Source organism: Lissotriton helveticus, chromosome 6 (genome assembly GCF_964261635.1).
Source record: "Lissotriton helveticus chromosome 6, aLisHel1.1, whole genome shotgun sequence".
In the NCBI taxonomy this organism is placed as follows: domain Eukaryota; kingdom Metazoa; phylum Chordata; class Amphibia; order Caudata; family Salamandridae; genus Lissotriton; species Lissotriton helveticus.
Window position 1 is genome coordinate 1,131,927,826 of NC_136067.1, and position 27,055 is coordinate 1,131,954,880.

Here is a 27,055-nt window from a genome sequence, read left to right on the forward strand (position 1 = left end):
ACTCTCACAGAGTGCATAAACATAAAGCAAAAAAAGTTCCTGAAAAAACATGCAGTGAAAGGACATAAGTAATGTGTTAATGCTCAAGGGGAAGGAAAAACACTCAAAGAGAAGGACGCTTACAGAAGCTGACGAATAAGAAGCAAGCACATGAGAGTGTCCATGAAGCTAACCAATGGTAATCAATGAGCTACCACTTAGGCCGTTGTAAAATATTTGTGGTAACCTGATTATATAAATTTATCAGTTTTTGCTTGTGTACATATCATTCTAATTACTTCAGTATTTCAATTTATTTTCAATATACATCTCTAGTACCTCTTTCCCAGAGTGGAAACAGTTTACTTATATTTATGAATGTAGTGTCTGTACAGCACTCTCTGGCACATTTTCCCAGGGTTAAGTCTGCGCCTTGGGAGACCTTTAAATAAATAAATAAATAAACCTATATGAGTATAAAATGCTATATTGCACTATAAAAATGGGATAATACCAGTGGTTTTCCTTCAGATTTTATTGAACCACAGACCTTTGGAAATCACCTGCAGTTGTTCTCTACAGGCACATAATCATTATTTAAAAGAATGTTGCTGCCTCTCAGTCACAGATACACCCTTTTTACACTCACAGTTTATTAGACTAAAGTAACATATGTTTATCAATTAGGGATCAATCTTGGTAAACTGTGAAAGTTCTTTTTATTTTTATTGACTCTTCACATGTTCTCTCTGGTATGTATTTGTTTATGTCGCTTCAGGGTTGATGAGTCAATGAACCTTCTCTCACACACATGACAAATATAGGGGTTTCTCGCCGGTGTGCATTCGCTGATGTTTTATACAGTGTGATACCTGCCTGAAAGTCTTCCAACATTTATCACAAGAATATGGTTTCTCTCCAGTGTGTAGTCGTTGATGAATCACCAGGGCATGTGACTCTCGGAAAGTCTTTCCACATTCATTGCATGTGTACGGCCTCTCCCCTGTATGTATTCGTTGATGTCTCATTAGAGCCTATGACTTTCTGAAACTCTTCCCGTATTGGTTACATGTGTGGGTTTTACCTTCCAAATCTTCCACTGCATCTTTGGGGAGGTAGGCTGACTGGCATAGAGCATGCTCACATTCACAGCATGTATATTTCTTTGCTCCTCCATGCTTGCTGACTGATTGAAAATGTTTCCGCACTGCCTACACATACAAATTTTCAATGCAGGGTCTATTTCGTCTTGAGGAATAGTGGCTGCAGAACTGTTGAAATTCTTCCCATCTTCAGGCCTTGCACATGTTCTTTGTGCTCTGATGGCTCCTTGGGGACTAACAATGTTTGATCCTTGATTGAACCTGCTGTCGGTAAAGGCGTATTCATTCCTGCCAGGATGGATAACAGGATGATTAAAATAATCTGACTTCTGGCTGAAACTTGTCCCAAGTTCACCAAAGTCGTATGTTCGCTCCCAGTTAGTGGAATGATGCTGTTCGCCAGCGTTCATGGATGATTTGTTGACACCTTAAACAGTCACAAAATGTAACAATTGAGCAATCACCATATAAGAAAAACTTTAAAACCACAAAACATTAAGTTGTTAGGCTCAAAGTCTGCCATTAAATTCACTAATCTTCATTTATGAAACACCAATCATGTCAGACATTTTCGTCATTACATATATTTGTTAACCAAAATTGTGATGCGCAGAACTGAGAAATAAAATAATTTAAGAGACGTATTTCAAGGTTATTTATTTCTGAAAAAAGAACCAGGAATGTACTAATTTATATGTGTTTTAAGCATCCCCGGAGAATGATATTCAGGCATATACCCTTCATCACTGTTACATTAGCTTTTGATCGGGTCAACTGGTCTTTTTTGTTTAAAGTAATTCAACATCTTGACTTAGGTGAAAATCTTTTGTCAGCAATCAAAGCCATTCATAAAAATCCCACCGCTAAAATCATGATCAATGGGAAATTAACTAGGTCAATACAAATAGGAAGGGGTACAAGACAGGGGTGTCCCCTGTCCCCTTTACTTTTTAACATTTATATTGAACCTTTAGAGTGCATATTGAGAGCCTGCCAGAACATTATCCCCTTCTGGTGTAATGGATGGGAAAAAAAAATTGGGTTATATGCAGATGACCTTATAATCTACAACAGCAATCTAGAAAGATCGCTTCCAGAGATATGGGCAAAATTAGAGAGTTTTGGAAAGTTTCCGGGTACAGTATTAACCAACAAAAAACCGAACTAATGAAATGGAATATCAATTTTAGGAGCACATATATAAAGAAGGAGATTAGATATCTTGGCATCTAAATAGTCCAAAACATCGACAAAATAGCTATGGTTAATTTTGAAAAAGTTACAAAAAAAGTTAGAACACAATTACAAACATGGGGGGGCTCTCACTTTCATTATTAGGTAAATCAAATTTATTGAAAATGTCAATTTTGCCAAGGTATACGTTCTTATTTAATTCTATTCCATTAGATTTTCTAAAAATGTGGTTTAAAAAGGTGCAGGGGCTTTTTTCAAGTTTGATCTGGGGAAACAAAAATCCTAGAATTTTCCTAAAGAAACTTAGAAAGAAAACAGCTTATGGAGGCATAGCAACCCCGACTTATTTTTATATTTCTGCGCTTTCCACTTAAAAGATTTTCGACCATTATTATTGGAAAGCAAATTCTCTCCACTATATAAGGCTCTAACAACAGAGTTCTCTAAACAAGCGGGATGTTTTCTTTTAAAATTTGGACGCCCAAAATATTTTAAGAACGTTAAATTAAAGATACTGGTCTCAGCTATGAAGCTTTGGGTTCAGGTTAGAAGCCTTCTAAAGATACCTTATTACAACGAGGTAGCACCCGTCTGGGATTCACCAGGAATGCCTTTGTGCTTGGAAGATGCCCTTGCAATTCCCCTCTGCACCAGTGACATCACTACTTGGGGGCAATTGATTGTCGAAGCGGAATTGATTTCCTGGCCCCATTTTTCGGCGGTTTGTGAGAACTCAGTCTCAAAGTTTAAATATTATCAGTTGAGCAGTTGGGAAAGATCTGTAGGTATAGAGTTAAAAAGGGAATTCGGGACTGGCGTTGAAAATCTGTTCTTACAAAACAAAGCCAAAATAAGTATCAGAGTGGTACTGGTTATTAGCCCAAAATGGAGAAGATATGCAGGCCTCATTCAATGAGAAATGAAAGAAGGACCTTCTGCATGAAGACCTCGAAAAAATTGGGCATGTATCTATGTCTTTTTTATGGTCTTATGTAAATGCTGCACCTTTAAAAAAACACCTCTTCACAGTACACAAAGCCTACTGGACACCCCAGAAATGATCGAAAATGGGAAGTCAAGAGTTTAAGAAGTGTCCAAAATGTGGAGAAGATAAAGCAAACGAGGTGCGCATGTTCTAGAGTTGCCCGGTAATACACTCTTATTGGCAAAAAGTAGGTAAGACTATTTCAAATGTTATGGGGTTTGAAATACAATTAATAACGGTGGCTATAATATTTGGGATACTTCCGAGGGATTTAATCAGTGGTTTTTTAACAAAAAAACATAAAGCATTTTTCTTTACTCTGATACTTCTTGCTCGAAGAGAACTGTATATCAAATGGATTTTTAGCATGCCCACCTACAGAAGATGAGTGGTTACACTCCATTCAGAGGGTATCAAATCTGGACCAATCTGGTACAAAGTTGAAAAAAACAAATTTTGGGAAATCTGGGATAAGTGGGTGGAGAGGAGTTCTTTGGTTTAGATTTAAAAAAAATTGGGTCGGGGTTGATTGAAATTTTGTTGATATTCAGACTAATTGTTTTCCCTACACATATATTTTGGTCACTATGTGGGACATGGATATAGTTTACTTTTTGTACTGTGTGGTCCAATGATTAAATAATATGCTATAAACAGACCCCATTGGTTGGGGAAGACACTGGAGCACTTCATTTTAAGAATCAAGATTAGGGTTGGACCCACCATAATGAAGCTGAAGGGGTAGTTTTCCGGAGATCTATGGTATACCTTCTCTCCATATGGAGTGACCGGAAACCCCCCAAATATTTGGCTATCTGTGTTGGGTGGAAAATTTCCATCCTTGAATTTAAAGCATATTTGAAGATAAATGAGGACTAAAAAAAAGAAAAAAAAAGAAATCACTGTGACATTTCCGATTGAGTGTGAATTGTAACAGAGTAAGGCAGTGCTCTCATGTCTGTGTGCCTTTGTACCTATGCTGGCTATACACTGCATGAGGCACCTTTCTTTTAGACAAACTTTGGCCTTTGTTAGGTCGAGCCTAGACGAAAGCAAAGCGAAGCTTTGCTGTCTAGAGCGAGACAACTTATGTGATCACTTTTGGGGGAATGTGGACAGCAGACTGCCACGCGCTTCTCCTGCCGGAGATTTTACCTCGTGGGCGCGCTTTGGCGCCCTGGCTGCTTGTAACGTGAATGGCTTGAAATAGTTGCTGTTTTATTTATGTGGAACGTGCACTGCCGGGCGCTTGCTACATAGTCAGTTTCAGTTTTAAAGGGGCTGGCGTCAACGCGTCTGGAAGTTAGTGATTCATGTAGAACGTGCAGTGCCAGGCGCGCGCTACATAGTCAGTTTCTTTTCTTGGGTCGGTGTTCAAAGGGGCTGGCGTCAGCGCGTCTAGAAGTTACTGAGAAGCCTTGAATAAAACGGGCTGTTAAACTGTTGCTAAATAGTGTAACGCTGTGATACTTTGCGCCATGCCATACCTATTGTTTTGTGTTAAAAAGGGCTGGCGTTGTGGGGTGCTCTCTACATGGTCAGTTGTAAGTTAACTTAGAATGAAAGTGGCTGGCGGCAATGCGTCTAGAAGTTATTAAAAGCCTTGACGAAAAGCTATGAGTTTTTAATGCAATTAAAAAGACCGTGTGGCGTGTTTGTACATTCAGTTAATTACGTGCAAAATCATATTTTTTGTACATTCAGTTAATTACGTGCAAAATCATATTAAACTAGGAAAGTGTAGCCCTTTAATGTACGTGCACATTTGAATTACAGTGTTGCTACATTTAAATTACTGCGGCGTGGTGCGTTCTACATTTAGTTAATTTAAAGAAACAAAGTTCAAGAAGTTGAATTTCAGTGCCACTTCCCGTGCCTCCCGACAAAGAATGTACATTTAGAGTGATGCAAAGATATGGACAAGGCTGCCTACTACTTAAAAGCGAAGGCGCTATATCTTGACTGTCTCAGGTGTAGTATTGTTGGAAACTAAGTTACGAACAAAGGCTGTTGTTTAATATTTTTGCCTACGTACTGCTGCTTAAACATGCATAAGTGATAAATGAACTGAAATTAATTCTTATACAGCTAGGCACACAATGTAGGGACTGACAGCTGCACGCAAAGTGCTAGTTTGAGATGCAACGTGATCATATGCAAATTTACATTAAACTAGCCAAGTGTACTCCTTTAATAGGATTTTCAAGTTATGCTATCAATTCAAGGAGTACTATAACATGCTTAAAGAATAGGCCTCATGAAAGCTGCAATGGATGCTTGTGGGCTTCGTGGTGCTTTGTTTGTGTCAGTCAAGTAAAACATGCAGTGTGTTCGCGGTGTGCGTAGCTAGTTAATGAAATAGCAAAATAATAATAGCAATAGGCAGCAAGAAAAAAAGACGGCACTTTAGCATAATAAGGCGCTTTTGTGATTCACATATACTTTACGCTGCCCCATGCCCTATGTATTGTGTTTTGCTTAGTGAGAAGCCTTGAATAAAACGGGCTGTTAAACTGTTGCTAAATAGTGTAACGCTGTGATACTTTGCGCCATGGCATACCTATTGTTTTGTGTTAAAAAGGGCTGGCGTTGTGGGGCGCTCTCTACATGGTCAGTTGTAAGTTAACTTAGAATGAAGGTGGCTGGCGGCAATGCGTCTAGAAGTTATTAAAAGCCTTGACGAAAAGCTATGAGTTTCTAATGCAATTAAAAAGACCGTGTGGCGTGTTTGTACATTCAGTTAATTACGTGCAAAATCATATTGTTTGTACATTCAGTTAATTACGTGCAAAATCATATTAAACTAGGAAAGTGTAGCCCTTTAATGTACGTGCACATTTGAATTACAGTGTTGCTTAATGACGTGCACATTTAAATTACTGCGGCGTGGTGCGTTCTACATTTAGTTAATTTAAAGAAACAAAGTTCAAGAAGTTGAATTTCAGTGATGGCACGTGTGGCGTGTTTGTACATTTAGTTAATTACGTGCAAAATCATATTAAATTTTCATGTACGTGCACATTTGAATTACAGTGTTGCTTAATGACGTGCACATTTAAATTACTGCGGCGTGGTGCGTTCTACATTTAGTTAATTTAAAGAAACAAAGTTCAAGAAGTTGAATTTCAGTGCCACTTCCCGTGCCTCCCGACAAAGAATGTACATTTAGAGTGATGCAAAGATATGGATAAGGCTGCCTACTACTTAAAAGCGAAGGCGCTATATCTTGACTGTCTCAGGTGTAGTATTGTTGGAAACTAAGTTACGAACAAAGGCTGTTGTTTAATATTTTTGCCTACGTTCTTCTGCTTAAACATGCATAAGTGATAAATGAACTAAAATGAATTCTTATACAGCTAGGCACACAATGTAGGGACTGACAGCTGCACGCAAAGTGCTAGTTTGAGATGCAACGTGATCATATGCAAATTTACATTAAACTAGCCAAGTGTACTCCTTTAATAGAATTTTCAAGTTATGCTATCAATTCAAGGAGTACTATAACATGCTTAAAGAATAGGCCGCATGAAAGCTGCAATGGATGCTTGCGCGCTTCGTGGTGCTTTGTTTGTGTCAGTCAAGTAAAACATGCAGTGTGTTAGCGGTGTGCGTAGCTAGTTAATGAAATAGCAAAATAATAATAGCAATAGGCAGCAAGAAAAAAAGACGGCACTTTAGCATAATAAGGCGCTTTTGTGATTCACATATACTTTACGCTGCGTTACACTGCAGCTAGAAGTTTATAATACGATTTTAAAAAACGGGCGTCGTTGTTCGTTCTACATTTAGTTAATTACGTGCACATTTAAATAACAGTTTGCTTTTTTAGGCTGCAACTTTGCTTTTTTCGGCTGCTCTACGTTTCAAAGCATTTTCAGAACATTTTAAGAAACAAAACTAAACACTTTGGATACTATAGTTGACCTTTGGTCTTTCGTTTACATTGATGTTTAGCAGACCACTTCCTGTCACACGTTGACATTTTCACACTAACCCTATGCATTTCTTCGCTTTTTTTTGCATTTTATTGCCCCTAAGGTCTTATCTGATGCCAAAGAAACGTACTTAACTAGGGTCATTTCCCCATTTCTAAACACATCGCTTTTTGGCCGCCGCTGAACTTTTCACTGTTTGCCATCTATTTGCAATAGGTAAGTTTCTTTGCCTTTTTCTACTAAATTTTGTTCAACATTTTATTTTACTTATTTTAAAATTTATCTAAAACCATTGATGGGATGTTTTTAATTTTACCATCACATCATGTTATGTTGAAAAAACTCACATAATGTTTACATTTATATTGTTGTTATATGTACAAACAATAATATTTTGCTGCTTTTCCCACAGAGTTAATTATTCGTGCACACTTCTGAAAAGCGTTTACTGAAAAAAATGAGAAATACATAGGAGTTTGCAGTTAACGTTTGCACTAACAACGTAAGTACAGTGTGGAATTCACAAATGTACTTTGTAATTTGATAACATGCTTATTATCTGTACATTTGTTTTTCGTGTATTAGCAAATACGTGCGCAGATAATTTCAGGCAACATTCATGCACATTACCTTTTACATTGTTAGCTTACGTTTTATTGCAATCATTTAAATTACATTAAGGGCTGCCTTTGCATTATTGCTAAGCTTCTTTTCGTGAAATAAACACCTGGGGCCTCATTTATGAAAGCCTTGCGCCACCGATGCGTCACTTTTTCCCATGTTAAAAGTGACGCACCGGTGGCGCAAGGCCTTCATAAATAAGGCCCCAGTTATATAGAAAAGCGCCTTTTGCACTACATTTTTCCTTTATGCTCTGCTACTGCAGCGTAAAAGTACGCTCTATATTCACTTGATCACGTACTTGCTGCATTTATTTATTTTATATTTAACACTGTCTTACTATTATTATTAAGCCTTTTTTTTTTCTTGTACATCTGATACAGTTGGCCAAAAAAGTCATGCTGCTTACGTGCACACTTAAAATTAAAGCCGCCATTTTACGAGCTTGTCACGTACATCTGTTTTTCGTGTTTTGCCAAATGCGTGCGCACATGAATTCTGGCAAAAATGGTGTACAATATTTTTTAAATTGCTATCTTACGTTTTGCTCCAATTTTTTCCATTACATGAAGGGCTAACTTTGCATTATCGCTAAGCTTCTTTTCGTAAAATAAACTGCAGTTATATATAAAAGCGCCTTTTGCAGTACACGTTTCCTTTACGCTCTGCTACTGCATCGTGAAAGTTCGGTCTATATTCACTTGCTCACGGACTTGCTGCAATAATTTTTTTTATATTAAAGACTGTCTTAGTATTATTACTAAGCCTTCTTTTTGTACTTGCACATCTGATTATGTTGCCCCAAAAAAGTCTGGCTGCTTACGTGCACACTTTAAAGTAAACACGCCATTTACGAGCTTCTTACTAGCCGCTACAACAACACTTCAATGATTTATATTATATCAAGCATTGTAATAGTAATATTACTACGCCTTCTTTTAGTACTTTTCTGTCTAACTGTATACGCTCAAACAGCATTGCTACTTTCAGGCACACTTCATAAAGCCGCCATTTTACAGCTCGCTTGGTGTCCGCTATAAAAATTAGTTATTACGTTATATTTTAATTAACAGCAAGAAATAACAATCGTATAAAATACGCTTGTGTATGTTAACATTTGCTGTGGTGTCAAACTATTTGTATTTGTACTTGTAAATGCGTGCGCAAATGAGTTGCCAACATTCATGTACATTCAACTTTCGGGCGCCATCTTATGCTTTCTTGCTAGCTTTTCAATTACATTAGATACTGCCTTTGCATTATCACAATATTTTTTATCGTAAAATAAGCAACAGTTATATAAAAAAGAGTCTTTTGTACTAACGTTTTTTTGGAGCTCTGCTACACTAAACAACGTGCAGTGCAGCATAAAATGCGCTATACATACACTTACTCGCGTATTTACAGCAAGAATATATATTTTATTAAACACTGTCTAAGTATTAGGACAATGATTTCTTTAAGTACTTTTACATCAAATTAAGTTGGCAAAATTAGTATTACTGCTTACATGCACACGTTAAAATACATCCGCCATTTTTACAGCCTGCTTACTAGGCGCTACAACAATTAGTTATCAAGCTGTTTTTAAAATTAATTGTGTACAAAAGCCACAAACAATTTTGGAATAAAGTACCAAATATACTAGCCGCAGCAGTCGTACAAAAAACGTATTTCAGCTTTTAGCATTTACATGCCATGTACTACGCTTATTTAATTGACGTATTATTTTGCATACTTTGAGTTAATCGCACCATATAACGCCTCGCTACAATAATTATTCAGAAAGCTCTCTTCTAATTAAAAGTACATAACAGCCGCATATTAATTAAATTCAATTATACAAAAAAAGAACATTAGGCAACAGTCGCATTAAAAGGCACGTTTTGTATTCATGTTTTCGTTAGTCTGCTACAGTAAATGCATTCATAAATAAGGGCTTTCGTTGCATATCTAATTTGGCATGAACAAAAAGTAAAACAACAATGCAGTTTGTTATTCGCTTACAAATAGCTGCTTACTAAACAACGCACTTTCTTAAAAAACATTGAGCCTTATTTATGAAGGCCTTGCGCCGCCAGTGCGTCACTTTTACCATGAGAAAAAGTGGCGCATCGGAGGTGCAAGTCCTTCATAAATAAGACCCATTGTTTGTACCGCTAATCAAATGTGCCATCTACTTGTTTTCATAACATAAACTGCACTTAAATGCAAAAGCGCCTTTTGCACTACACTTTTCCTTTATGCTCTGCTACTGCCGCGTAAAAGTACGCTCTATATTCACTTGATCACGTACTTGCTGCATTAATTTATTTTATATTTAACACTGTCTTGCTATTAATATTAAGCCTTCTTTTTGTACTTGTACATCTTATTCAGTTGCCCAAAAAAGTCGTGCTGCTTACGTGCACACTTAAAAATAAAGCCGCCATTTTACGAGCTTGTCACGTACATCTGTTTTTCGTGTTTTGCCAAATGCGTGCGCACATGAATTCTGGCAAAAATGGTGTACAATAATTTTGAAATTGCTATCTTACGTTTTGCTGCAATCATTTCAATTACATTAAGGGCTGACTTGGCATTATCGCTAAGCTTCTTTTCGTGAAAAAAACGCCAGTTATATGGAAAAGCGCCTTTTGCACTACACTTTTCCTTTATGCTCTGCTACTGCAGCGTAAAAGTACGCTCTATATTCACTTGATCACGTACTTGCTGCATTAATTTATTTTATATTTAACACTGTCTTACTATTATTATTAAGCCTTTTTTTTGTACTTGTACATCTGATACAGTTGGCCAAAAAAGTCATGCTGCTTACGTGCACACTTAAAATTAAAGCCGCCATTTTACGAGCTTGTCACGTACATCTGTTTTTCGTGTTTTGCCAAATGCGTGCGCACATGAATTCTTGCAAAATTCGTGTACAATAATTTTTAAATTGCCATCTGACGTTTTGCTGCAATTTTTTCCATTACATGAAGGGCTAACTTTGCATTATCGCTAAGCTTCTTTTCGTAAAATAAACTGCAGTTATATATAAAAGCGCCTTTTGCAGTACACGTTTCCTTTACGCTCTGCTACTGCATCGTGAAAGTGCGGTCTATATTCACTTGCTCACGGACTTGCTGCAATGATTTTTTTTATATTAAAAACTGTCTTAGTATTATTACTAAGCCTTCTTTTTGTACTTGCACATCTGATTATGTTGCCCCAAAAAAGTCTGGCTGCTTACGTGCACACTTTAAAGTAAACACGCCATTTACGAGCTTCTTACTAGCCGCTACAACAAAACTTCAATGATTTATATTATATCAAGCATTGTAATAGTAATATTACTACGCCTTCTTTTAGTACTTTTCTGTCTAACTGTATACGCTCAAACAGCATTGCTACTTTCAGGCACACTTCATAAAGCTGCCATTTTACAGCTCGCTTGGTGCCCGCTATAAAAATTAGTTATTACGTTATATATTAATTAACAGCAAGGAATAACAATCGTATAAAATATGCTTGTGTATGTTAACATTTGCTGTGGTGTCAAACTATTTCTATTTGTACTTGTAAATGCGTGCGCAAATGAGTTGCCAACATTCATGTACATTCAACTTTCGGGCGCCATCTTACGCTTTCTTGCTAGCGTTTCAATTACATTAGATACTGCCTTTGCATTATCACAATATTTCTTATCGTAAAATAAGCAACAGTTATATAAAAAAGAGTCTTTTGTACTAACGTTTTTTTGGACCTCTGCTACACTAAACAACGTGCAGTGCAGTGTAAAATGCGCTATACATACACTTACTCACGTACTTCTAGCAAAAAATTATATTATATTGAATACTATCTAAGTATTAGTACAAATATTTCTTTACGTACTTTTACATCAAATTCATTTACCGAAACAAGTATTAGTGCTCACATGCACACATTAAAATAAAGCTGCCATTTTACCGCCTGCTTACTAGGCGCTACAACAAGAACTTTTTAAGTTGTTTTTAAAATTCATTGTGTACAAAAGCCACATGTACTACAATCATTTTATTAAAATCTGTATTTGTAGATATGCTATAAAAAAATACTACGCCTATGTAGTATGTTTTCGTTTATGCAATAAAAGTAAAAGCATCTTTACAATTCGACGTACCACTTAATGAAATAAATATATTATTATTACAACTTTGCCTAAAATAATCATCGTTGCCAGCATCCGAACTCCTTTTTGCGAACTACTTTTCACAAACACTCCCAAACACTATATGCTTCTTACATACACCAATTACTAAGTTACGTTGCGTCATACAAATACTGCAATGTACTAGTTGCAAAAAAACAGCTAGACTAACATTCATACACAGTTGTTAACTCATTTCATGCTGAAAAAAAAACTAACGCACCTACGCAGTTAGTTATTTATAAAAACGTTTATTTTCTGCCATCGCTTACTGTTCTTCTTACTTCACCTACAACAACAATCATCGCCAGCATTCAAACTCCTTCACAAAAAAAATAACGCACAGGCGCGCTTTGTTATTTGTTAAAACTCCTTTTTTAATATCCTTTGCTATTATTTCTAATTTACCTTCAGAAGCCATCCTTGCCACTACGCGAACTCCTTTTACAATCACTAGCAAACACCATATGCTTCGGGCGTACACCAAGCATTCGGTTACGCTCCGTCATACAAATACTGCATTCTTATTGGTTCCAAAGAAACGCCTATCCTGACACAAGTATTAACCATTTCCTGGAACAAAAAAAAGTAACGCACGTAAGCGCTCAGTTATATGTGAACACATGCCTTATTCAACATTCACTTAATGTTTATTTTACTTTACATACAACAACAATCACCGTCAGCACGCGAAGTCCTTTTACAAAGAGTACCGTACAGCACACACTTCCTATGTACATTCATTATCCAGTTACATAAGGTCACGGAATACTGCACCATTATTGGGTTCATAGAAATGCCTACCTTAACAATGCTATACAATTGTGTACAAAATCATGCAAAATAACTAACGCACCCACGCGCTTACTTATTTGCTAAAAAAGCTCTTTTTTTCGCTCTCGTTTACTGTTATTTTGACTTTGCCGACACAAACAATCATTGCCAGCACGCACACATTTCTTTGCTATCCTTTGTTGTTATTTGACATTTACTTACAAAACCTATCCTTGACAGTACGCGAACTGCTTTTATAATAACAACTAAAACACTATACGCTTCATACATACACCACTTATTGAGGTCATTTCTCTCATGCAAATAATGCATTATTATTGGTGCACTTAAAAACAAAAGTGCAATAGCTTGACTATCTTAACTCAGGTATTGGTGAAAATAAGTTACGAACACAGGCTGTTGTTTAATATTTTAAGCTGAGTTCCGCTGCACGAACATGTAAATGTAATAAATAAACGGAAAATAATTTGTTTAGCTAAGCACACACGGTACAGGCTGCTTATTCAAAATAACTATGCTTTCGCAAGTGAACTTTGAACACAAAAGATAAGGACATACATTTAACAAAATAATGTACACATACATACAACTGCACACAAAGTGCTACAAAATTTGGAAATACAAAGTCTTTAAGTAGTCAAAAACATAAGTGTGATCTGTGATTTTTCATTCTGTGTTTCTACCAATGCTTCATTCTACAGGCTCTTTATCTAATCTCTCTACCACTCTTTCTAATCTCAATCACGCTTCTCACTTCACACCATTTCCTATACCAATCTGTCACACTCTTACTTTCTACCACCATCCTACTTTTTACAAGCAAACTTTGTCTCTCCCACCTACTGTCTATCACTACTTTTACTCAAGCTCTTGCTCTTATATACTCTAGCACACTTTTCACTTTCTTACATATTGTCCCTTTTGTTTCTCACTTACTTCATTTATTTTGCTTACCTCTCAATACCATTGCTTTTTCACTCTGTTTTTCTCTTAAACTATTCTCTCATCTCCCTGCTCTCGGTCTCTTTCATTGCTTACACTCTCATATCTATCCACACCTTTTCATTACAGCTTACAAGCCCTCTTTATGCACATATAATATACCTGTCTTTCAGTAACAATAACTATTTTAAGTAAAAGTCAATACCATTAACTAAAGCACTAGATTTTAAAAGCACAAACTTTTATCTATCTCTTGTAATGTGCAAGTAGCATTCTTATTGCTGCCTTGCAAGCAAAAGCACTCTATTTTTCAATGCATATATTTTAAAAACGTCCTGTAAAGTGAAACTAATTTCTGCCATCATCACGTATCACCATCTACAAGCCAGATTTCAAACCTCACACCCTATCATCCTCACTCATCCTTATCCACCATCACTCATCCTTACACCTCCATACCATCAAACACCTTCACATGTTCACATTTCACATCTTCACTGTCACTCACATCCTTACCTTCACTCACATCCTTACACAGCCTCACACACTTTCCCAGCCTCACTCTCTCACCCTTCCACTCTTACACCCTTATCGTCATACACTCTCACTCACAGTAACACCTCTCACACTCTCACTCACATTCACCCCTCACACACACTTACCTCTTTACTCTTCCATACTATAACTCACCCACACCCTCTCACCCTCACCTACACTCACTCACCATCCCTCACACCCTCTCGCTCACTCACATTCACACCTTCAACTATCCTCACACTCACACATTTTCACTTACTCTCACACTTCCTTGCGCATCCTTACCATCTCACATTCTCACATGCTCACTTACACCTTCACCCACCTTCACACTCTCACCCCTTATCCTCACTCACCCTCACACCTCCTCACCCTCATTCACCCACATGTTCTTACTCACCCATCCACACACACACTTACACTCAGAATCATCTTAACTCACCCTTCCTCATCTTCACACCTTCATCCACTTTCACACTCTCACTCACCCTTACATATCTTCACTCACATTCACATCACCACATCCTTAATACGTCATCCTCACTCACCTTCAAAACTTCTCATCATAACATACTCTTACATCCTCATATTGTGAATTGCCCCTTCACACCTTCACCCACACATCACTCACCTTCACACCTCTACACACCCTCAAATTCACCCCTTATACTCACACTCCTTCATTCATACACCCCTAATACACTCTCATTCTTACACAGCATCACTCGCCTTCACGCACATCACTCACCCTTACACACTCACTCACCTTTTCACTCTCACCTACTCTCACTTACCCACACACCTCCTCACCCACACACCTCTTCACTCGTACACATTTTCACCATCACACACTAGCAATCACACTATCACTTACACCCTCACTCTCATCTACCTTCACATCCTCACACACTTTCACTCACTTCCACACTCTCACACCCTAAACTCTTATCTTCATACACCCTCACTCACCTTCACTCAATTTCACTCACCATCACACCCTTACTTATTTTCATCACTCACACACCATCATTCTCACTTAGCCTTACCCTTACTCACCATTACACCCTCACTCACCTTCACCTCTCAACATTTACGTCTCACACACCAACAACCACGAACGCACTTTGACCTACCATAACTAACATTCACACCTTATCAACATCACCTCTTCATCTTCACACACCCTCACATTCACACCTATTACACAACTTCATTTACTCTCACCTCCTCACATGCAATCACTCAGTCTTACACTTCCTCACTCACCACCTCGCCATCATACATCTTCACACCCTCACCCTGACCCACCATCACACCTTCACACACTTTCATCTCTCACACACCCACACCCACCCTCACACTTTCACTCACCATCACTTACTTTCACATCTTCTCAACATCACCTCTTCATCCTCATACACGCTACATCTCACAACTAACACACGCCTTCACTTACCTTCATCCCTCACACGCAATCACTCACACTCGTATTTCCACACTCACCCCCTCACCTTCATACACCTTCACACCCTCACCTACGCTCACTCACCCTCAGACCTCCTTATTATCACACAAAATCACTTACGTCTTCACTCACACCATCATCCTTACCCACCCTCACATCCTCATACACCCTCATGCATCTTTACACCATCACACCCCTCATTGCCTTACCTTCATGTATCCTTACTCAACGTCACACTAATACTCACACTGTCACTCACCTTCACCCCTTACACACCATCATCCTCACTCAGCTTCACCCTCACTCACTTTCACCCCGTGCATGAACACCTTCACACTCTCACCCACTATCATTCACCTTCACACTCTCTAATTTTCACCCCTTCATCTTCACACACCTTCACTCTCACACTCCTCACACAATCTCACTCACTTTTGCCTCCTCGCACACAATCACTCACCCTCACACACTCTCACTCACTCCCCTCACCTTCATACATCGTCACACCCACACCCACCCTCACTCACCCTCATACCTCCTCACCATCACATATCATCACATTCTCACATTTGTTTATCTGTTGTTTGCTTTATGTCAACATCTCAATACCATTTATTTTCTTTTTTGCCTTTCTCTTCAACTCTTCTCTCATCTTCCTGCTCTTGCTCTCCTTACCTACTGTAATAAAACACACTTGTTTTTTTGGTGCCATTTAATGCGACAACAAATTATAGCAACAATGTCATTATATAAAAGCTCTGATATTATCTCTCTAATTATGCCATAGCCTATACAATAAAATTATTTCAATACTTGCCATCTATTTACGATTCGGCATTTCTGCTGATGTAAATTCTAAGGCTAAATGTAGTAGTAAGCAATACATTCAAGATTAAAATTCTCTTTTCAAAGTCTACGAACTAACAAGCATGCTTTATTGTACTTTGCCCGAATACATTAAATATATTGCTGTCACATTTACAACACATTATATAAATATATGCATAAATACAAAAATTTAATATACATTATTTTCTATTACAGGTTATTGAAAAAGAAGAAGCTAACAGCAAGGTAATATACTTACTATTTTTTTATATAAGTGTCACTTACAAGTCATTGTATGCATACATTGTTGAAATTGCTTACAATAGTATGTTACAATAGTTCATAGGAAACATTACTAGTAAAAAAGTACTTTTTATAACAATTACAACAAACCATTAGTATAATGTATGCATAACTATATCATAAAATTAGCAAAATTACATATAAAAAGTAATAAAATACACTTAAGCAAATAATTACATAGAAATATTTTACTACAGTGTCACATAAAAAGGTACATAATGTATACTAGCATACAAGCTCATTACCATCAAGCACATGAGAAATTTTCACTAAGTTCTAGAGGTAGGCAATGCTTACCAAGTAGTCTATTTGCTATAATACACAATTACAATAAACTAGCAAATATATGGGATGCACAAGATTTGCATTATATAATGGATCTTGGAAATGCATTATATTTACATATGCATTCTATTAATAAACAAGATTTTATGCATCCTGATGAACTACCAAAATATATAATGCATGAAAATAATGTATATTCAATTCGTCTTGGCCAACCATACTATGGTAATATATTTACACATTTTGATTTATCATATCCAGACATTCAAGAAGCATTAAATATATCAATAACACATTCTGGAGTCTTAATATGCATGGATGTGTATGTAATTTCTATATTTAAAAATGAAGATACATACTTTGTTTTTGATTCACATAGTCGAGATCACACTGGTATGCCACATCCAAATGGCACATGTGTAGTTATCTTAAAAAAATGTTTTCAAGATGTAATACATTATATTGGTAGTTTAGCAAGTTATATAAAGCCAATTAATGCAGTAGATATACAGTTTGAATTAACACCAATAGATGTTAAAAAAATACAACCAACATCATTTAAACAAGCATTACAAAAACTACACAAAGTTGCAAAAGATAAAACTACATTTTTAGTACATGATGCAAACATTTTAGAACAAGCACATAACAATAGTAGCAAACTTGAAGCAGCAACAACATCAAACTTACAAGCAGGACAAACTAGTACCATTACATACACACAAGTAGCAAGCTCGTTAACACATACACTACCTCAAACTGTAACAAAAAATAAATTAGATAAGAAAAGATGTAACACAGATAAAAGTAATTCTAAAACTGCTAAAAAAGCAAAAAAAGTACTTTATTAGAAACAAAGGTAATTAATGAAACAAACATAGACAAGCAAACATATGTAAACACACTTACCACAAACTTACCACTCACTGAAGAATTGGAAGTTGTTACAAAATGTAAAGAGAAAGTACTCAAAAAAAATAGAAAACATAAAATAATTCAAAAGCCATTAACAGCAAGTCCACTAACAAACAGTACTAGTCAAAAAACAGAAAACAGTAATAAACAAAAACTTGATAACAATGCATTAGTACAATGTACTACACATAAATTAGATACAGATAAAACAAACAGTATTGATAGTAAAGATGAATATACTAATATAGTAATAGAAGTTAACTGTAATGTAATAAATACACAATTGCAAGGAAAAAAAATAGATAACACATACATTTGCAATCTGGTATTTGCTATTATTTATAGTCAAAGTACAGATACAAGAAAATGGACTGCACAAGATATGCATAAGATAATGCAACTTGGCAAAAAAATTTATGATGATATGATAACTTTCTATAAGAAACGAAACATACATTTTGAAAATGTACCTACTTATATTGAGTACAATAATAAAATATATTCAATTAAGATGCAAAAACAGCAGTTCCATAGCATAGTAAGAAATAATACAGTACAAAAAAACATACACGTAATTATAAAGAATGCTTTAGCTATACATAATTGTACTATAATATTTTTACATTCAATAGTAATTATTATTATTAAAAGACATGAAAATTATTGCATTTATTACTCACATACATCACAAAGTAAGCATAAATATACTACTGATTGCATTCCAATCAGTATAGAAATAAAAACATATACAAATTTAATGCAGTATATAACAATGCTAACTAACAAAATGCTAGCCCTTAATGAAGATTTAATAATACTCAAAGTAATACCTTTAACAGTGAGTAAAATTCTTAAGTCTTCTTTTAAAAAAACACAAAAAAGATTAGCATTAAAAAAAATGTTGAAACTGCTAAACAAAAAATGCTTATACACTATAGCAAACAATTAACTTGTTCACCTATCACTTTCCAATCTGCAGTAATTAAAAAAAATGTTACAAACATAAAAAATGATACAAATGAACAATTAACTTGTTCACTCATATCTATTCAACCTGCAGTTATTAAGAAAAATGTGACAGATATAAAAACAACAAATAAAATACAAATAACTACTAACAATGAAAATAGCATAGTTCCAGAAATAGCAATTACTAATTTGCAGACTATACCATTTGCTAAAAACACTGCAAAGCAAAATATTATCCCAATTGAATATATTAATACAAGTGCAATACAAAATAAAGATGCAAATATGTTCACAATATTAGAAATAATACATGCTTTTCATAGTGAAATTCAATATGGGCCAGAATATATATGTACTGTTTGTAACCAAATGTGGCATAAGCAGACAGTTAAAAATATAGGTCACATTAGCAAACAAAAAACATTTTTGTTATGTAACATTAGTGATTACCAAACAGATTATATATGTGATACATGCTATCACTGCATACGTAAAAATAAAATACCACCATGTTCTGTTTACAATGGAATGAGTTTTCCTAATATACCATCTGAGCTATATTTACATAATTTAGAAGAAAGATTAATATCTCCAAGAATACCTTTTTTGCAAATTAGAACATTACCACGTGGATTTCAAAAAGCATTAACAGGTGCTGTTGTTAATGTCCCAGCTGATGTTATGACAACGATTACAATGTTGCCAAGACAAATTAGTGATAGTATGACAATTCCCATTAAATTAAAAAGGAAGTTACGTTACAAATCATACACACATTATGAAAATGTAAGACCTAATAAAGTAAAAATTGCAGCTGTATATTTAGCTTGCAATAGTGAATTGTTTAAAGAATGTGGAATAACTATAAACGCAGATTGGCAATACACATCCAATCAAGAAACTAATGATAAAAATACATCTGAAACTAACAATACTTCAAGTAGCACAGATGAACTACCTGTAGGTAATTTAGATACATTATTAACAAATGAAACTATTCCAACTGAAAACATTAATGTATTAAGTTTAGCTCCTGCTGAACATAATACACCACGTGGATTATATGAAGACAAAGATTCTGAATACTTAGCATTCCCAACAATTTTTTGTGGTAAACGTAGAACAGCTAATGAAGATAGACATGTAGCAGTACATTATAGTACAATATGTAAATGGGAATTAAGAAGTTATGACAAAAGAGTAGCTAATTGTGTTACAAATCTGTTTTTTAAATTAAAAAGATTGCAAATTAAACAAATACAAGACAAAATTTTTATATCATTAAGGAAGTATTTTACTAATGGCAAAGTTATTACAGTGAAAGATATAAAAGAAAACTTAGAAAGCATACTACAATACAACAAAGGTTACAAAATATTAAAAACAATACGGAGTTCTCCTCCATATTTGGAAAATTGTAAAAGAGATTTGTTTGCAATGATAAGGCAATTAGGTATCCCAACTTTTTTTTTAACTCTATCAGCAGCAGAAACAAAATGGTACCATTTAATTAATATACTATTACGTATAAAAAATAAAAAAGAATGTACCAGAGATGAATTCAAAAGTATGTCATGGGAAACAAAATGCAGTTTAATACAGCAAGACCCAATAACATGTGCACGACACTTTGATTATCAAGTCAGAAAATTATTCAATTGTATTATACTTCACAAATCAAACCCACTGGGTAAAGTAATAGATTACTTTTACAGAGTTGAATTTCAACAGAGAGGATCCCACATATACATGCATTGCTCTGGATTGATAATGCACCACAATATAGCATACACAAAGATGACAAAGTCATTAGTTGTATTGATAAACACATAACATGTGCAAAAACAGAAGACATACCTCTAGACAGTTTACTTTTACTACAAAAACGTGGACATACTAAAAATTGCCGCATTAAACATAAAAAAACATGCAAATATCAATTCCCAAGATATCCAATGGCATGCACAATGATATTAAAGCCATTAAAATTAGAAAATACAAATACTATGTTTAAGCAACACATAGATGTTATTCATGCAACAATGAATACAGAGCAATTTGCAACTTACACATATGAAGAGTTTTTACAACATATGCAATTAACAGAAGAACAATATATAACATGCATACAATTACGAATAAGCAAAACAACTATTGTTTTAAAAAGAACACCAGCTGAATGTTTTATTAATAATTACAATAAAGTACTTTTAAGAGCATGGCAAGCTAACATAGATATACAGTATGTTTTAGATGCATATGCTTGTGCTGTATATATTGTATCATATATTAGTAAATCTCAGCGTGGCCTAAGTAAAATATTAGCACAAGCTGCAAAAGAAGTTAGTCATAATGCAAACATGAAAGAGCAATTAAAATACATTGGTAATAAATTCTTAAATTGCACTGAAATTAGTGCACAAGAAGCTGCTTACCTTATATTGCAAATACCCTTAAGAAAAGGTTCAAGAGCATTTGTATTTATCAATACAAGTATGCCAGAGCAGCGAACATATTTAATGAAAGACATTAATACAATCAATATGTTGCCAGAAACATCAACAAAAGTACAATTTGACAATGTTATTAACAAGTATAGTAAACGGCCAATAACATTAGAACAATGTACTTTAGCTGATTATGCATCAAACTTTAATAGTAAACAGAAAGCTAACAAAAAAGATGACAAAAATGCCTATGATAACTTACTTTTAGAAACTGACTTTTATAGTTCAGATGAAGAAGAAGTTCAAATAGATGACTTAATCACTAACATAAACAGCAAAATTTACACTCAACGTAGAAAAAAAAAGTAATTAGATATCGACGTTTTGATAAGATCAACGACCCTGAAAACTATTACAGAGAATTACTTATGCTATACTACCCTTGGAGAATAGAAAGCAATATAATTTCACCAAAAAGTACATACTATGAAAGATACCTACAAGTACAAATAGAAGTAGATACTAACTATAACTTATATAATAAGCAAGACATAATAATTAATACTGAAGAAACACATAATGATGATGAAATGCTAACATCACCAGCATCACCTACAATACCAATAGCAATAGATAATCAAGAAACAACAACACACGCATATCAAAAAGATGCACAATATGATCTAGCACTAGATTTAGGAATTAGAACAATTGCAGAAGAAGAACTATTAGTAAACAATATACTTCCACAAGAAGAGTACAATAATATTATGCAAGACTTCACAATGGAACAACTAAATTTTGTCTACCATCATTTGAATTGGCTGAAAATAAAAACAACATGTTTTTTTACTTTTTGTACTGGTGGTGCTGGAGTAGGCAAAAGTTTTCTAATTACTGCACTATATCAAACTTTGCTACGATACTATAATACAAAAGCAGGAGAAAATCCTGACAACATTTATATATTACTTACAGCACCAACAGGCCAAGCAGCACATAATATAAATGGACAAACTTTACATAGCACATTTAAAATTCCAATCTCACACGCGTTAGCATATAAGCAATTAACACACGAAAATAGAAGTACACTACAAAGTAAATTAATGCATTTAAAAGTACTCATAATAGATGAAATATCAATGGTTGGAACAAATATGTTAAACTTCATACACAATAGATTGCAAGAAATAAAAGCATCTAATGAACCATTTGGAGGGATATCAATATTAGCAATTGGAGACTTTTACCAATTAAAACCAGTTTTTGATACATATATATTTGAAAACTCAAAACATATGTATAGACCATTAAGTACAAACTTATGGCAAACACATTTTCAAATATTTGAACTTGCAAAAATTATAAGGCAAATAAATGATATACCATTTGCAGAACTGCTCAATAGACTAAGAATAGGTGAGCAAACAAATGATGATATTCAAACTTTGAAATCACGAGAAATAGAACCAGACTCAAGTATAATACAGTCTATACCATATATAATGTTTACTAACAATGAAGTTAATTAAATAAATCACAATGTTTTGATGCAACATATCAAACACTATCCAATGTATACTACAATAGCTATAGATACAGTACCAGGAGATTTAAGTGCAGAAGTAAAAGAAGTAATATTACAAAATTTACCAACCAATACAACACAAACAATGTCATTAGCAAAGATATTACATATTGCCATTAAATTACGTTATGATGTAACTTCGAATATTAATGTAAATGATGGTTTAACTAATGGTGCAACAGGTATAGTTGAATATGTAGAAACTACAAATAATATCCCAATTATTGTTTAGATGCATTTTGATAATCACAAAATAGGCACACAAACAAGACAACAAAACAAACACCTTTACAAAATAAATATTTCTAACAATTGGACACCAATATTACCTATTTCTCGTAATTTCCAATACAGCAAAAAATTCATAACTATAGTACGAAAACAGTTTCCATTACGGCAATCATCTGCACGCACTATACATAGAACTCAAGGTCAAACAATAGAACCATTATATATACATTTTAGTAATACGAAAACACACCACTTACATTATGTAGCAATTAGCAGAGCAAAGTCTTTAAAAAACATATATATTAAAAACTTTAAAGAAGATAAAATATTAACACACTTTAAAGTACACGAAGAGATGTTTCGCATGAAAACACATATGTTATTACAAATTTCTATACCACAAATACATCACTATAACAAAAGTTTCACACTTATAGCACATAACATAAGATCACTACAAAAACATTTTACAGCAATGAAAACTGATGCTAATATGTTAAATGCTGACATGTTATGTTTAACTGAAATAAATGTTACACACAGAACACCTAACGGAACATATAATATTGATCATTACAATTGTTTGTTATTTGACAAATTTTATAACACACAGACAAAACATGGAATAGCTATATATTACAACAAACAACATGTTATATATCCCATTTTGACAACAGAACAACAAATTGACATTTTACAATTCACACAAACAATTAACAACACACAATACTTAATAGTAATTATATACAAACCACCAAAAGTTCCAATACAAACATTGTTAACAATTTTAAGTTCTACATTAAATGCACATCCACACCATAAATATGTCATAATGGGTGATTTTAATATTGATCTACAACAAACAACATACAATAGCAAAGTACTAAAAAGTTACATGGAAATTTTTTTTGCTTGTGAACAAAAAATAAACACACCTACAACAGATTACAACTCTTTACTAGACCACATTTTTACAAATGCACATCTTACAAATTACGGAACATTAGAATCATATTACAGTGATCACAAACCAATATGGATAGCTATTTGATTAACTGTTCAAAAATGTTACAGTAAGAAAGTACTGACTTTGCATAATTGACTATAATGTTTCTTAATGGTTGCATTATATTTTACAGATGATTTCCATTGAAGAATTAAAGAACATCAAAGAAGTTGATTCAAAGCCATACCAGAAAGCACTACGTGTCAACATCATCAAATGTTCACCCAAAACTTATTATCGGAATTCCAAACAAGAAAATAAAGTTTTGTACCATATGGCTTTAGCTGATGAAACTAGCACTATAAAAGCTACATGTTATAATGAAGATTACTATATGCAAACAAAAGAACAAAATGGATTAATAATTCGCAATTACATTTTCAAAAATAATATATTGTTATTAACAAAGCAAACGAAAATAGCAAGAATGCCACCACTTACAATTTCAACAGGTATTATCCAAGAAGCTGAATGCATTCTACAGCCACAAGCACCACCAGTGTCTCCGATAAAAGCTGTACGTGGAGCTGCTGTGAGGACACTACTGACTGTGTCAGGAACAATAACAGAAGTAAGTTGTTTTCATTATTATTTTACCTACAGCTATTTGCCTTTCTCACTCATTCTCATAAAAAATTGTTTGCAATTGTACAGTTATAACTAAATGTCTCTTTTAAAAAGTAACTTGCAATGTTCATAATATGTATCTTATTCTACAACTTATAACATTCATATGATCATATTTTAAAAAACTGTTTTATGATATCACTACAGCTTGCATGACAATATTCTTTTTAATATTAAATCAACATCTTATCACATCCAAAAAAGCAATTAACTACTATTAAAAAGTAAGTAACATTCTTTATATATATGGCAAAAAAAAAAATACTATGCCCGATCCAACTTACCTCCAAATCATTTACTTGTTTCAGATAAGTACTTGTACAACAAAATAAGTTGTACAATGCTATTTGCAACAAGTAATTACGATACAATTGTTTTTTACATTTATTTTTGATAACAAAACTGTTTGATAATATTTACTATAGCCACCACAACAAGCAATCACCTACTAATACAAAGTAAGTAAATGGCTTTATATATGTTATTAAAAGCAAAATAATTACACTGCGCAATACAACTTAACCTGCACAGCATTTACTTGTTTCAGATAAGTATTTGTACAACAAAAAAAATTGTATTGTACTATCTGCACCAAGTAATTACTATCCAATTCATTTTTAAAATATTACTCTACCATACTTATTTTGAATTTGCTAACTTATAAATATTGCCTAATTCTATTCTTTCTTTTCTAACATACCTTCTATTTTGTTGCACACCATTACATTTTATACTAGTACAGCCAAAAAGTTTTTACAAAAATTACAGTCAATGTAAAATATTGCTATCAAAAATACAACTTATGTAAACAGTACTTACTTGTTTCAAATAGGTACTTGTACAACAACAAAAATTACTATATGTTACATTCTTGCTGGGATGTAAAGTGTTGCAAATACTATGATAAAGCACAAAGACTAACTCAAAGAAGATAAAGTTTTATTTTTAATAATGTGTTTTTAATTCTTTGAGTTATTTCTCACGATACTACAGACATGTTATTTCCTCCTGTTGTGGTGACTTTTACTCTTACTCTTCTAGAGACCTACTCTTCCTGCTGTTCCATTCCTGTTGCTCCTCCAAAGGACATGCATAGAAAAATAAAAGCTCACATTAATACTTTTCCTGTATAAATTTCAGCCTATATAAAAAGAACAGTATGAAAAGTCACTGTGTACACTACTCAAAGTACAGGTGTAGTAAGAAAAAAAGGAGAGCTTTACAAAAAGCACAACTATGTGCCTAAAAACTACACACTCTCAACAGCAAGTCACTCTTTTTTGGCTACTTAAGCATAACTCTTCTACAGGTCCTGCTCCCCCGCATCCCTAACAAGATAGAAATGTACTGCCGTACATGTCTGAGCAATTTTACAATAAACAGTACAAAAAGTCATCTCCCATACTTTTTGGGAATTTGTTAACTTATAAATATTGGAAAAGTGAGAGTTATTGGCATTGTAAATGACAAAATGTGTATTTATGTGTTCGTTTTGAAAACAGATAAATAAATGGCACTCATTTACATTGCCATTAGCTTAATATCTGCAGTCACTCTGCACTCTCTAGCACTCCCTAGCACTCCCTACTCACTCTGCAATATCTAACACTCCCTACAACTCCCTACTCACTCTGCACTCTCTAGCACTCCCTACTCACTCTGCACTCTCTAGCACTCCCTACTAACTCTACACTCTCTAGCACTCTCTACACACTCTGCACTCTCGAGCACTCCCTAGCATTCCCTACTCACTCTGCACTCCCTATGCACTCTGCATTCCCTATGCACTTTGCATTCCCTATACACTCTGCATTCCCTATGTACTCTGCACTCTCTATGCACTGTGCACTCTTCACTCCCTATGCACTGTGCACTCTTCACTCCCTATGCACTATGCACTCTTCACTCCCTATGCACTATGCACTCCCTATGCACTCTGCACTATGCACTCCCTATGCAATCTGCACTATGCACTCCCTATGCACTTTGCACTCCTTATGCACTCTACACTCCCTATGCACTCTGCTCTCCCTATGCACTCTGCACTCCCTATGCACTCTGCACTCCCTATGCACTCTGCACGCCCTATGCACTCTGCACTCTGCACTCCCTATGCACTCTGCACT

At 34.6% G+C, this 27,055-nt stretch overlaps 1 pseudogene; it reads right to left on the minus strand.

The window, feature by feature from the left end:
• Positions 1 to 623: 623 nt before the first annotated feature.
• LOC144762625 (uncharacterized) overlaps positions 624 to 27,055 on the minus strand; it is a 36,836-nt pseudogene continuing 10,404 nt past the window's right edge.